The sequence below is a fragment of the Aythya ferina genome (genome assembly GCF_964211825.1).
Source record: "Aythya ferina genome assembly, chromosome: 4".
Lineage (NCBI taxonomy): Eukaryota > Metazoa > Chordata > Aves > Anseriformes > Anatidae > Aythya > Aythya ferina.
Window position 1 is genome coordinate 9,364,321 of NC_140300.1, and position 12,417 is coordinate 9,376,737.

Genomic DNA, 12,417 nt, shown 5'->3' on the forward strand with positions numbered 1-12,417 from the left:
AACATTTTACCAGTCTGAATGTTTTGTTTTTAGAATGCCTTGAAACATGATTTCGTAGTTAAATTGCAGGTCTATAGCTTTTAATGTTGTCTGTTTCACCAGATATTCTTTGATCAGAAATATCTTGTCTTACTATTTCGTTAGCTATCCATTGCAGAGTCACCAGGAGAGGAGACAGTAAGTAGTCTGGATGCGCAACCTAAGTTTTCATTCCAGTACATCTGTGTAGCAGAAGTAAAACAATCCACAGATCTGCATAGATGCAATGTGGCAAGAAAGCTTCTGGACAGTTCTTTTTAGAAATCTCCAAAAGATTAACTTCAGCCAACGACAAGCATTTGGGAATCTCGTGTCAACATTTAATTCAATTTTTGTCATCTGTTTTCCTGGAAGCTGAACAGAAAAGCCAACATCTTTGGCAGGGCCCTAATACCCATGAAATGACAATTTCAAGTATGTTAACTGTCAAAGAACACATGAGAAGTTAACATTTTTGCTGTAAAATCCTTATATCCAGCTTGTCATCTATGATAAAAGGAGACAGTAGGCAGATGTAGTATCCATGGAGAAAAGGAAAAAGGTATAGTATTACATGGAATGATAAATAAACTTTAGTGATCTATGTGTAACTGATTATCTGCAACTTATATTGTATTAACTAGCATTCCACACCAAGTATGTCACTGAACCAGCTTATACAAGTCTGACTTTTTCTGAGAGAAAGATGTCTAGACTTGCTTTCCCATTCTGGTTTCCTTTCAACAGGCCATTGACTCAAATCAAGTTAGCACAATGGGTTGGGCTAGTGGTTTTTGTTGTTTTTTTACAAGCAAGTAGCATGTTGTCGAAGGTTGTTGTCTCTAGTGACCGAAATACAGAATTTAAAACCAGGACTGTGGAGTGGAAAGCTGGGATGTTGAACTCCTCAGACCAGATAAGCATCTTGCTGCCTGTTGTTGCCTCAGGTTTTGTGCTGCAAACCCCTCATCTGCATCAAATATTGGAGAGTGGTTCTATGTTAACTGGAACTACATTATCAGCGAAGCCCTCTCCTTCCAAAAGATGGGGGGAATGAAGCCTCTTAGTCATTTTTTTGGGTACATATACCCTGTTTCATGCACTTTGTGTTCAAGACCTTCTACCGTTTTTTATCAGTTTGTTGCTTGACCACTAACTGGTTTCTGTACTATTGTGAAGAACAATTAAGATGACATTTTTTAGAAACTTTGTATTTTGTTTTCACAGAATTGGAGCCACAGAACAGCTGAGGCTAGAAGGGACTTCTGGAGGCCATCTGGTCCAACCCCCTGCTCCAGGAGGGCCTCCCAGAGCAGGGTGCCCAGCACCACATCCAGGTGGCTTTTGAAGATCTCCAAGGAGGTGATCCCAAAACCTCTCTGGGCAGTGTGTACCAGTGCTTGGTCACCGACACAGTAGTGAAGTGCTTCCTGATGTTCAGAGGAAACCTCCCGTGTTCCAGTGTGTGCCCACTGCCTCTTGTCCTGGTACTGCTCATCACTGTGAAGAGCCTGGTTCCATCTTCTTTGCACCCTCCCTTCAGGTATTTATAGACACTGGTAAGTTTTCTGTTAAGCTGTGGGCAAATCAGAAATAACCAGTCTGTAAGAGAAATCCACTTGGAACAATCTTAATGGGAAAAGACTGAGTTGTACAAAGCATTATATGAGTCTCTTCACTTACATGTGTTGGTTATATCAGGGTGTAGTTCTTTGTTCTAGTGAGTAAATTCTCGTTGGCTGGAAGTGAGACCATGGTTCTGCAGTCTTGCTGACTGTGAAAGAGGTGATTGCTTGAACTGCTTCTTGAAAGTAGGAGGGAAGGAGAAATTGTACTGGTACACTGGCATCCAATGTAGTAGTAGTACTGTTGTCTTCCTCTACACTTTTATGCAAGACCATCTCTTACATTTCTTAATTGAGCATGCTCTTATCTGCAGACAGTTATAGGAAGTAGGAGTCTTTGCCTTCTAGTTAGCAAGTAAATGGACTTTTTCACTTGAAAAGAGCAATGGAAACAGATTGCTACCATTCATCTTAGTTGGGACTTCTACTTGCATTGATGACAAAGAAAGAAATAAGCTTTAAAGGGTAGTCCCTTCTGAGACTGAGTGCATGTCTGAGAAGTCCATTTAAAGAATCAGTGAACCTTTTCAGTAATGTAACTGTTGCGTGTCGGTTGCTCAAGCCATTTTGTGGTCTGCAGTGAAATTCTGTCATTCATTCTGCCCAGCTGCCTCTGAGTCTGTCATTTACATTGATCATATTTTATGTATTTCACCGGATGGGGAAAAACTCTGAATGCTGTTTTGTAGAAAACTCTATCCTTCCTGTGTCATGAGTTACATTCTTTGAGTCAGACATCTTCACTGCATAGAATGGTGTGTTAATTTTTTTATTATTAAAAAAAAAGACAGCCTGTAGTATTCTTTATAATCCTGGGAGAAGATGGCATCGTGCTTATGAAGATTAATGGAGGGTATGAGAACAGAATTGTAAGGCAAAAGGCTTAAAATTATGTAACGTGTGTCTCCTTATTGATGCTGCAAAGGGTTTTGTTTAACACTTAGCATAGCAGTTTTCTGCTGGCAGCTTGTTTGATAGCTTCAAATACGTCACTCAGCTGCTCAGGACTAAGTGCACTGTTATACTGTTCTGGTACAAATGCACAGTTGGTAGTTGAGCACTGGTGAAAGAGGTATGTAAATGCACATGTAAAGTTATAAGAGGTTTCAGATGTTTCTGAAGTTCTCAGCTGAGCTATAGCTGGAGATGTTAGTGAGAAGAAGGAGTGGAAAAGAGAATTAAGCAGGTTGGTGTACTGATAGCATGGTATGAGAAATAATCTTCTTGCCACATGAGAAAGGTTATTCTCTTCCAAAATACTATTTTTAGTTTATTCAAAGACCCTCAGTTGTGATCATTATGGTAATGATTCTTCTGAAATCCATTTTTAACCCTTCTTAACTGGCAATCAAAACTGGCCACAGCTGAGTTGCCAGAGAGTTGTCGTGTTCCTGTGTGGGCTGGGCTTGCAGTCTTGCTTTAGCCAGTATAGCCTGATTGTTTTTTCCTCTTTCTCCATGCAGATGCCTTTTTTGGCCATTAATTTACACTTGTGCAATAGGAATGTCATCTGTGCGTGCTTTGGATCATCTTAGGCGTAGGAGCTTGGGGGGTTGCATGGATTAGGCCTTGGCAATGTCTTGAACCAGAACGTGGTGATGCAAGTAGACTAAACATAGGAGAGAAATCTTAAAGCCATTACCCTTACAAAAGGTATGTTTGTCCTTGAGTTGCAATCCTTTAAATGATGTGGTGCAGGGACAGATGAGGTCTGACAAGACCTGTTGCCAGTTCTTTTCTCATACACGCAATAGGTGAGCTTGAAAAGGTAGGAGATTCTGGGGTAAGTAGTCTTCAAAGAGCTAGAGCCCAATTACAGTTTTAGGTGATCTCTGGACTGGCTGGGTGACAGCTTATTGCTCAGTTTTCTGTTTAAACAAACAAAAAAAACTTTATGTATTCAAACTGGGAGATTATCATCTATATGCTAGATTTGTTTCTGATAGTAGTTGACACTCGTTATCGTGTTTAGCTCTTGGCAACCTTGAACGTTGTTATAATACAGAGTCACCCAAACAAAAGTACCCCGATGAGGAAACGGTGCAGCTGGTTGAGAAATTGTGGAAGTGATAGTGTTTTGAAATGACTGGGGAGGAAAAAAACAAAAACTAACACTTTTTGGGTATAGTTTGGAATGTCTTCTGTGTGTTAGAATTGCAGGAGATAAAGCAACATAAGTGAGGAAAACAAGCATGCTACCAATTTCAGTTATGTTTGTAAAATTAGATGTTTTAAGGTGTAATTAAATGGTCTAAAATGGTAATGGTCCTAAAGATGTTTGAAATATGTTGGGTTTAAACATTGCACGGAGACGTTGACTTAAAATCCTACTTCCTCTTTGTTTTTCTGCTTGTGGTAACATTTTTTTGTAGGCTTAAACTTTATAAAATGTATGATTTTGTGGCCATGATCAGCAAATGTTGTGCACTGCCCAGCTTCATTGCTTCTTGTATGAGAACCAAAACTAGGTAGCTGTGGCTGAATGAAGAAGGGGAAAAATAGGTGTTATCCGCAGACTTATCTTTAAAAGACTTTTTAAAACGTATGAAGTGTTTTTTCTTCATCATAAAGTCTTTAGCATTTCCTTTTTGCATTGTAGCTTAATTTGTGAAGAGTGTAAGAAGTTCTAAACTTTGAGGGCAAGCTTCTGTAGCCTACAGCTTTTCAGAAATGCCTTGCTTTCTTCTGCTAAAGGGCTCTCATTTTATTCTCTTACTTTCTTAAATAGCTTTTGTTTCAACCTGCAGACAGCATTTCTCTTTTACTGTTATCCGTGCAATTCAGTAGCTAATCACCAAACTGAGAATTGGTCTCTCCTTATGATTATGAATATCTGAAGGGTATTAAAGATGCCTCCAAACCAATGTTGGTTTCCCAAACCAGTGTATAGCTGCTATAGTGAGGCAGCAAAGAGATGAGATATTTCTTCCTTTTTATAGAAGAAGCAGGGGTGCAAAGGTGAAATGGCTTTACCCAAATTGTTGTGGAAGCCCAAAACAGACTTGGACACCAAACCCAGCTCTCCGGAGACCTGAGTCTGTGGCTGATATAGTGAGCTGATAGAGTAAAGCATTGTAGTTTTTTGCTAGTTTCTTATTTCGTGGTGTTCTTTGTACTGAATGTTCTTTACCTTGTGTCACTTAGACCACAACACCCCAGTCTTGCCTTTACAGACCTTGTGGCTGAAGTTCCCTGAAAATGCTTATGAAGCAATTGGTTTGCGTAAGTGGTACTGTGCTCCTGAGGCTTTGTGCCAGTACAACTTCATGGACTAGGACCTCGACCTCTAGTGTGTTCAATTAAGCTCTTATCTCACATGTGCCTGGAAGGCTGCCATCACACCATAGTGCTTTTTTTATCAAGTGTGGACAGCTGCTTGGCTAAAACCAGATGAAACACCCTTTGCTGTAGGACAGACCATGTTGTGAGTAAGCTTGGTAGGGTCAAAATGAAGTAAAACTCCTGGTTGTTCTCCAAACAGTGTTGGATGAGAGAAAGAGGAGGTTCTTGTTTCTTTAGGTCATTCATTCCTAGCATAGTAACGGGATGTCCAGTGCTGGCGGAGGTGGTCACTGAGATGCATAGGAACTCTTGCATAGGAACTCTTGATTTCTTGCTCTGTTGTAATCTCTCTTGGTAGATTTTCATGCAGTGGGAAGCACGTCCCTCACACCCGTGGCCAGATGGCAGTCCAAACCCACAGTACTCAGTTTTTCTATGGATTCGTTCAACCTCTTGCTCCTGGTTTTAGTAATTTGTCTTTTGGCTTAGCACATCAGGAGATCAGGTTAATCCGATTGCTGTTTTCCATCATATGCGACCACATTTCCTTGTGAGAGTGGGAACTGTGAAATAATCCTGAAACTATATACCACTTCTCTGCTTTTGAAAGATGGCTTACTCATTAAATGCCCCCTCTGTACCTCTGAATGATGCTTACTCTCCAGAGCACAGAACAGAGTTTTGGGGGAAATTTTCATCTGAAAGGCGTTGTGCAAACCTTTAGCAGCAGCTATGAAGTGAGGTGTCTGGAACATTAAATGCTACGGAATGGTGTGGGTTACATTCTGACATCAGTCCTGCCTGCACTGGCTACCTGGTTCAGTCTTACCACCCGATGTATGAAGAAGTGAATCAACTGGCTTACATCTTCAGTGCTTAAGAAGCAGTTTGGCTATGGTGTAAATGTGGTCTCCAGAAGTGCTTGTTCTCCTGTGTACAGTGACAATATCTACCCACTAGAAGTGAATTTCCAGGAAAGCATGTGACTTACGTTGTTCACCTTACTTTCGCTAATAGAGAGAAACTAAGAGCATTCATCAGAAGCAGCAAGTTTTGCATTGAGTGAGGAGCCTTGTCTCATAGCAGATGTACTCATTTGCATGGAGTGAGCTAATTTCAGATGATCAGCTCAGAATGGGTTCATCTAATTCAGCTGCTAAATCTGCCATTTCCCTCTGAGAAGTGCAGAGAGAATTAAAGTCATCAAAGTCATCTGTCCCTGTGCAGACGGGAAGGAGATGAGGAATATGCAGAGATTTTGGCAAGTTTAGTTAGGCCTCTTGGTCTGTGGGATAACTTTATTCCAATAAAATGAAAAGTTTTTCCTTAAAGTTTTTTATTGAGAATTCAGTATGAAAATTGACACTTTATGTAAAACTAAAAATAAGCAAACAAAAAAAAAAACAACACACACAGTAAAGAAAATTACATGGTCTTGGGTATTTAGCTGAGAAAATAATCTTCCTTTTATCCAGCTGTACAAGGTAGTGGATGCTAGATTTCTGTAAGGCATGTGTGATGCTTTTAGGTAATACGAGAGTTGCCATAATCTGTGCAGAAGATGCAAACGTGACAGTTGTCGTGCTTCAACCTCAGTGGAGTTACCAGGGTTGCAAAAGCTGCAACTTTTTCAGTGGTGATGGGACCCAAGGGGTAACCTGAAATATTCAAGTGCCTTTGTGAAGTGGGTAATCCTGGGTACTCTTGGGTATTCTTCGGTTTGCCTTTTGTCTGTGTAACTAAGGAAGTTTGGTTACTTTGGAAGCCCAGGCTTCAAAACGCAGTAGGGCTGAATATCAGCCGTTAGAAACACCAAAATAATTTCTGCGGATCCCAACCTTTTGAGGTCTGGAGGATATGTGCTGTTCTTCCCCCTAGGATGATGAGTTGCTGAAATGCTTCTGCTCCCTTTGTCGTGGCGTTGTGGCAGTCCCTTGTTGTAAAAGCTGCCCTGGAGAGGAAATGCTCTACCCCTAGTGAGAGTGGTGTGGCTGGCATAGAAGCTGATGTGCTCCGTGGCCAAGTGAGCTTCCTTTTTATGTCCACTCCTCTTCCCCTGCTGTTTTCTACTGCCAGCAGTCAATTCCTGTTCATGTTTAAAGATCAACATCGGGAGTATTTTTCCCTTTATCCAAATTTTAACTGAGTTCCAGTTCTTCCTCCCTGTAACCCCATGCGTGGTGTTTCCTTGAACGTATCTCAGAGGACAGCACTTAGCAGCTGTGCCCCAGGAGGGAACAAAAACTGAATTTTCAGGCAACAATAAAACTGCCAGTGCAGTTTGATGCTATTTTGGTGAAAGTATATGGGACAACCAACTGGGCTTGGATAACAACACTATAAATTCTACCTGGCTCCCCCAGGCCTCTCGTCAGCAGTGCTGCCAGCCAGGAGGAGATGAAGGAACAGCTGACAGCAGCAGAGAGTGGTTTTATGGGTTTGGCTGCAGTTCCGATTGTACTTCTCCCCGTGCTAATTAAGAAAATGAATGATTAGCACAGATCAGTGGAGACTGGTAGCAGCGTGCCCTGGGGAGCATTAGCCAGATGGATTTGGGGTGGGGGGAGAGGCTGAGCTGGGCACCCACTGCTGCTGGCGACATGAGGTGGTGGTCGGGGCGAGCCTGCAGCCAGCAGAGGGCTGGCTGCTGCTAATCAGGAAGTGGGCATTTTGCAGAGGTTTTGGCTTCCCTTTCAAATTTTGAACTTGACTCAATTCTGTATGACTCAGGCTAGTTTGACGCTTCTAGGAGACGGGCTCAGGCCGTGCCCGCTGCGGGATGCCAAGGACCCACAGCCCTGCCCGCCGTGCTCATACGCAGCCTGGTTACCGACGGGAGGCGTGGGCTGCCATATTCACAGCAAAGGTAGTTTCTGGTGAGCCCTAAAACCTGGCAGAGCAGTGAAGTGAAGCACATTACAGCCTGGGTGCTCCTTGCAGGTGATCTCGAGCACCCTCCCCATGCAGACCGGGCCATTCTGGTGCTCTCAAAGCTGCTGCATTACCTGGCAACAGGTGATCACAGAGCTGTTTTCATCTTATTGGGGAGGAAGGCTGATTTTAATACTGCAAGGGGAGTTTTAGTTCTGAAGGCTGCACGTGCTCATGTCTGTATTGCAAGGCTTGAAACGCTTGGTCTCCAGTCAGAGCCTAAAACCAGAAGAACCTGCCAAAGAACCTCAGAGGAGAGAACTGCAGAGGAGGAACAGAGGTTAGGATAATCCAGGTCAGGAGGGATTTGTGCAAGTCTCTAGTGCAGCTCCTGCTCAGGGCAGGGTTAGCTTTGAGATCAGATCAGATTACCTAGGTGTTGAGCCAGTTTGACCATAAAAGCTTTCAAGGATGGAGACCGCAACCTCTGGGCAGTCTGTTTATGGGTTTGTTAGTTAAAATAAACTGACACTTGGTTATTGTTCACTTTATAGCTTTTAGCTCACATTTTCATGTCTCTAAGCTTTCTGTATGTGTTTAAAAATATCCATGTCATGGATTCTAAGCAAGTTCAAGGGAAAGAGTGGGGGTTAGCCCATGCATTTCAAGGATTTGCAGGTGAAGCAACATTCTTCACTTTATTTTGCTTCCCTCTGTTTAAAATCTACAGTCTTTTGTCACTTATTTTTTCTTCCACAGTACCCAATCCACCTCTATAGCAGTGGTAGAGGAAGGACTCTGTTTTCAGTATGTCCTGGGCTGCTTCTGAGGCTATTTTAGCACCTTTCCTTTAAGTATCTCAAACCATTCGATGCTCCTTTTTAGGTGAGCTAGGTATTACCTCAATTCCTGAGCAACTGAAGGACGGGACAATTAGATGAAAACAGCATCTAGATCTCCTGTTTCTACCTCAGCAACTTTGTGACACCTTGCATTCAAGTAATTCAGTTCTAATCGTGAACATCAGATGGCTACGTGCCTGCTTTATCTCCACCTTGAGGTAAAGATGGTTCTTGTGTAAGGTGGTTGTTCCACAATGAAAACACAGTGTCGTAAGCATTGCGCTGATAGCGTTAATTCATGCCCGAGTGATGTAGCAACTGGCAGGCAGGGTGATCTGCTTGTTAGTATTGTTGTGGGCTGCTCTTGTTGACACGGAGCGGTGTTCCACGCTGGCTACATCATGGTTCTCTCAGGCCTTTCCCTTTTTTGAACCTACACAATCTGTGTGTTACACTAAGGAAATGCTAAATAAATGGCATTGGGTTTTCCCTGGCTGAAATTAGTTGTTGACCTTAGACTGCCATAAGCAACGTTTACAGAAAGCCCCCGCTGATTTTCCTGGTGGGCTTGAGGAAGCCTCTGAGCAGCTTTTTGTGAGTTCATGCTTGGAGGAGGAGTGGAAGGGATGGTGTGAATGTTGCGCTTTCTACGCGGGCTGTGATGGTTGCTTGAATGAGTGGACTTCCTGATTCAGAGGTAAAGAATGAATGGGCTCTCCTCATAGTTTCATTTTTATTATAAAAGGTACTTTAACAGCTCAGCGGTGTCTGCTGCCCCACGCAAGCGCTGCCTAGACGATTGTTTCCACTGCTTAAGGAAAAAGTCCATCTGACGCACCAATGGGAAGTCGGTGCTTTCAGTTCATTAAAGCAAGCATCTGTGTGGATGTGCTCAGCTGAGAATACTTCAATGTATAAGAAGGGTCTGAAAAAAAAATGAAGCTTTAAGTGCTTCCATTGTCTGAAGGCACACGGTGTTCCGGCTCAGCTCCTTCCTGCTGTTGTAGCACAGGGATGAAGTGTGTAGTTGCTCTTTGGTTGTTGCAGCACCCTTGATTTATTGCTTGACCTCACTTTATTTGAAATATTAAAAAAAGAAAAAAAAAAAAGGAAGTTGCTTGCTATAGTATGATGAATTTGGAATGTATAAAAAGGAGTTATCTGGCCAGTGGTTCAATTGAACAGGCCTGAGAACTCATAATATCCTCATTAGATCTGTATTCATCTTCCTAATTTTTGGTTTCTCTTCACAGAGCTGATTTTCCTGTCTGTATTCGTAGGCTGTCTCCTTCAAACCGGTTTTTACTGTCATGTAAGTAGTTCTGGAAGGTGGTCTTGTGTTTTTTTTTTTTTCCCCATTTGCTCAGATAGTTGCTTTGGCATTGCATCAGAACAGCAAAATCTGGATGTAGCAGCAGGATACTGATGAATTGTGGACAAGTTTTCTTAGATTAGCAATTCCATCCTAAACTTAAAGGGAGCTCAAATATTATTGGAAAAACTAGCAAACACAAACAGCAGGGTAAGGTGTCTTCCACAAGGAAGCTGTTACTCCCTTTTCAGTCCTAAATGAATTAACTTCTTACCTTACTGTGTTGTTGAAGTACCGGACTTGCTTGCTCTACAGGCTTGAGAGCTTTTCAAACTGGGAGTATTAATGGAATTACGAGTCAGCCACCAAATCTGATGTCAGTCCCTTGATGATGGGGTGAAGCAATGAAGTTAACAGCTTTTCTGATATGTTTTAGAGGGCAGCACAATGCTTGGCCCATCATTCTCTCACTTGAGATGCTGGTGTTGAAAAACATAATTCTAGTAATTGTAGCATCTGGTAGTGTAATGTGTACAGGCAAGACCTGTTAGTGAACTTAAAATGCCCATTTCTTGTATGCATTGCTGTACCGGGTCTTCTGTCCATTACATATTTCGGTTTTGTCACAGCTGTGGCTAAGATGATAGATGGAGATGACATTTCTATCTTGATTTTCCTTTGCATAGCCAAAGATTTTATGGTGATCCCTGAGGAATTTATAACCAGAAGAATTCAGGTTGGGAGGGACCGCTGCAGGTCACCTACTCTAGCCTCCTGCTGTCTTTTCTGATACCTAGTTTGCCAAAGTAGTCCCTAATCCACTCTTTCTCAACTCTGGGTTATGCTTAATTTGCACAGACTCTGCCACACCATTTGGCAAGGTCTGAGAGCAAAGTAGGTAACTTACGCCTTGGCCTTTTTTGTGCCCTTGTGATTGGACTTTCTTGGGATTGGATTTTTTTTGCTGATGAGATATCTATTGATACCTTCTGTATCCCTTCCATATTTCAAATCCAAACATGCTTTTGCTTTTCTGTTCCTCTGTGTGCTCAGGCTCTGTCACCATATTCCTCCCAAACAGCCCCTCCCCACTTTTACCTTCTGTATACTTCCTTTTAGTGCCTGAGCTCAGTCAGGAGATCCCCCCCCCCCAGCCCCTCGTTTGCTTGATATCCTGCCTTTCAGAACAGATCTTTCTTCTGCTCTCAGTGGTGGTTCCAGATCAACCAGCTCTCCTGGGCCCTTTTGCCTCAGCCTCTGATGGGATCTTGCCTTCCCAAACAAGCCCAGAGTTGCTCTTTGGAAGGTCAAGATCTCTACCTGCCTACTTTCAGGATCTTTATCACCGTCTTATGATTGCAGCCAACACTGATCAGCCTTCGCATGTTTATTTCACTTTGGTCCACGAGTAGCAGAATGAGCAGAGTACCCCTCCTGACCTATCACACTTCTCAAAAAGTTGTCCTCAATGCCCTCTTGGTTCATTGCTTTCAGCCCTTCCTTGTTACCCTTCCAGCAGATACTGGGGTTGTGAAAATCCCCAGGGAGAAGCAGGTCTGGCAGTCAAAAAGTTTTATCAGCTGACTGTCTGATTTCATCTGCTTTCTCTCCATTTTGGTGGTTTGCAGCAGACACTCCTCTGATTGTTGGCCTCCCATCTCATTCTGACCCATAAGCTCTTGACCAGAGCTCTCGACCTTTTTCTTTTCTTCGTACCTGAAGAGACATCCATCCGTAATAGCACTGCAGGAATGTCAGCTGTCCCACTGCATCTCTATTCCTACAGATCCTAGCTCTGCGTAGGTGCTTTGTGTCTGCAACTGGACTTGTGATTTCTTCTGTTTTGCTGTACTTACTTGTGTACAGACAGAGCTTTGAGAGAGGTCCTGTCCTGCATCTTGAGAGCAAGAAGGTCTTGGGAAAGGATTACACTGCCTACTGCTTGCTCCTGAACTTTCCTTTCTGTATAACTGGTCCTGGTGTCAGTGTTTCCACAGACCTCATGAAGGAACTGAGCTCTTCGATGGGTTTAGGAGATTTCAGAATGCCATTGTTCCCAGGTATTGCTCTATCCAGGGAAAAAAACCTTGTGTAAGCCCTTCCTAGGACCAAGTGAGTGAGCACACGAGGATATGTAGGCACTTCGAACTGGCTCCTGCATATGCAGCTTCTATGGTCTGGGGTTGGGTTTGTGCATCTTCAGAATGATGCTGGGCTGCTTCTAATGATGTGGTCACTGTTTAAGACAGTCTGCAGATCTGCTGAATCCCAGGTGACACACTTCCACTTATTTAACATACTTGCACAAATGTGTTCTGTGATAACTTATGGTCAGACATCTTCCAGCAGGTTTTGCTCATTTTCAGTGCTTTTCTGTGATGGATTCTGACTGTCATGCAGTGGACTTGAAAATTAGTCCCCAGTGAGGAAGAGCAGAAGAAATTTTTTTCTTCCTCTCTCCATTGTA

The 12,417-nt window shown here is 42.8% G+C and overlaps 1 protein-coding gene across 1 annotated transcript in view; it reads left to right on the top strand.

Annotated features, from left to right (window-relative positions):
- Positions 1-12,417, top strand: part of LOC311435938 (uncharacterized protein) — a 42,049-nt gene that overhangs the window by 289 nt on the left and 29,343 nt on the right. Inside the window, exons 2-3 of the mRNA XM_084517511.1 lie at positions 145-580; positions 1,246-1,577. The gene's annotated coding sequence lies outside the window, so the exon portion shown is untranslated. The remainder of the gene's footprint in view (positions 1-144; positions 581-1,245; positions 1,578-12,417) is intronic.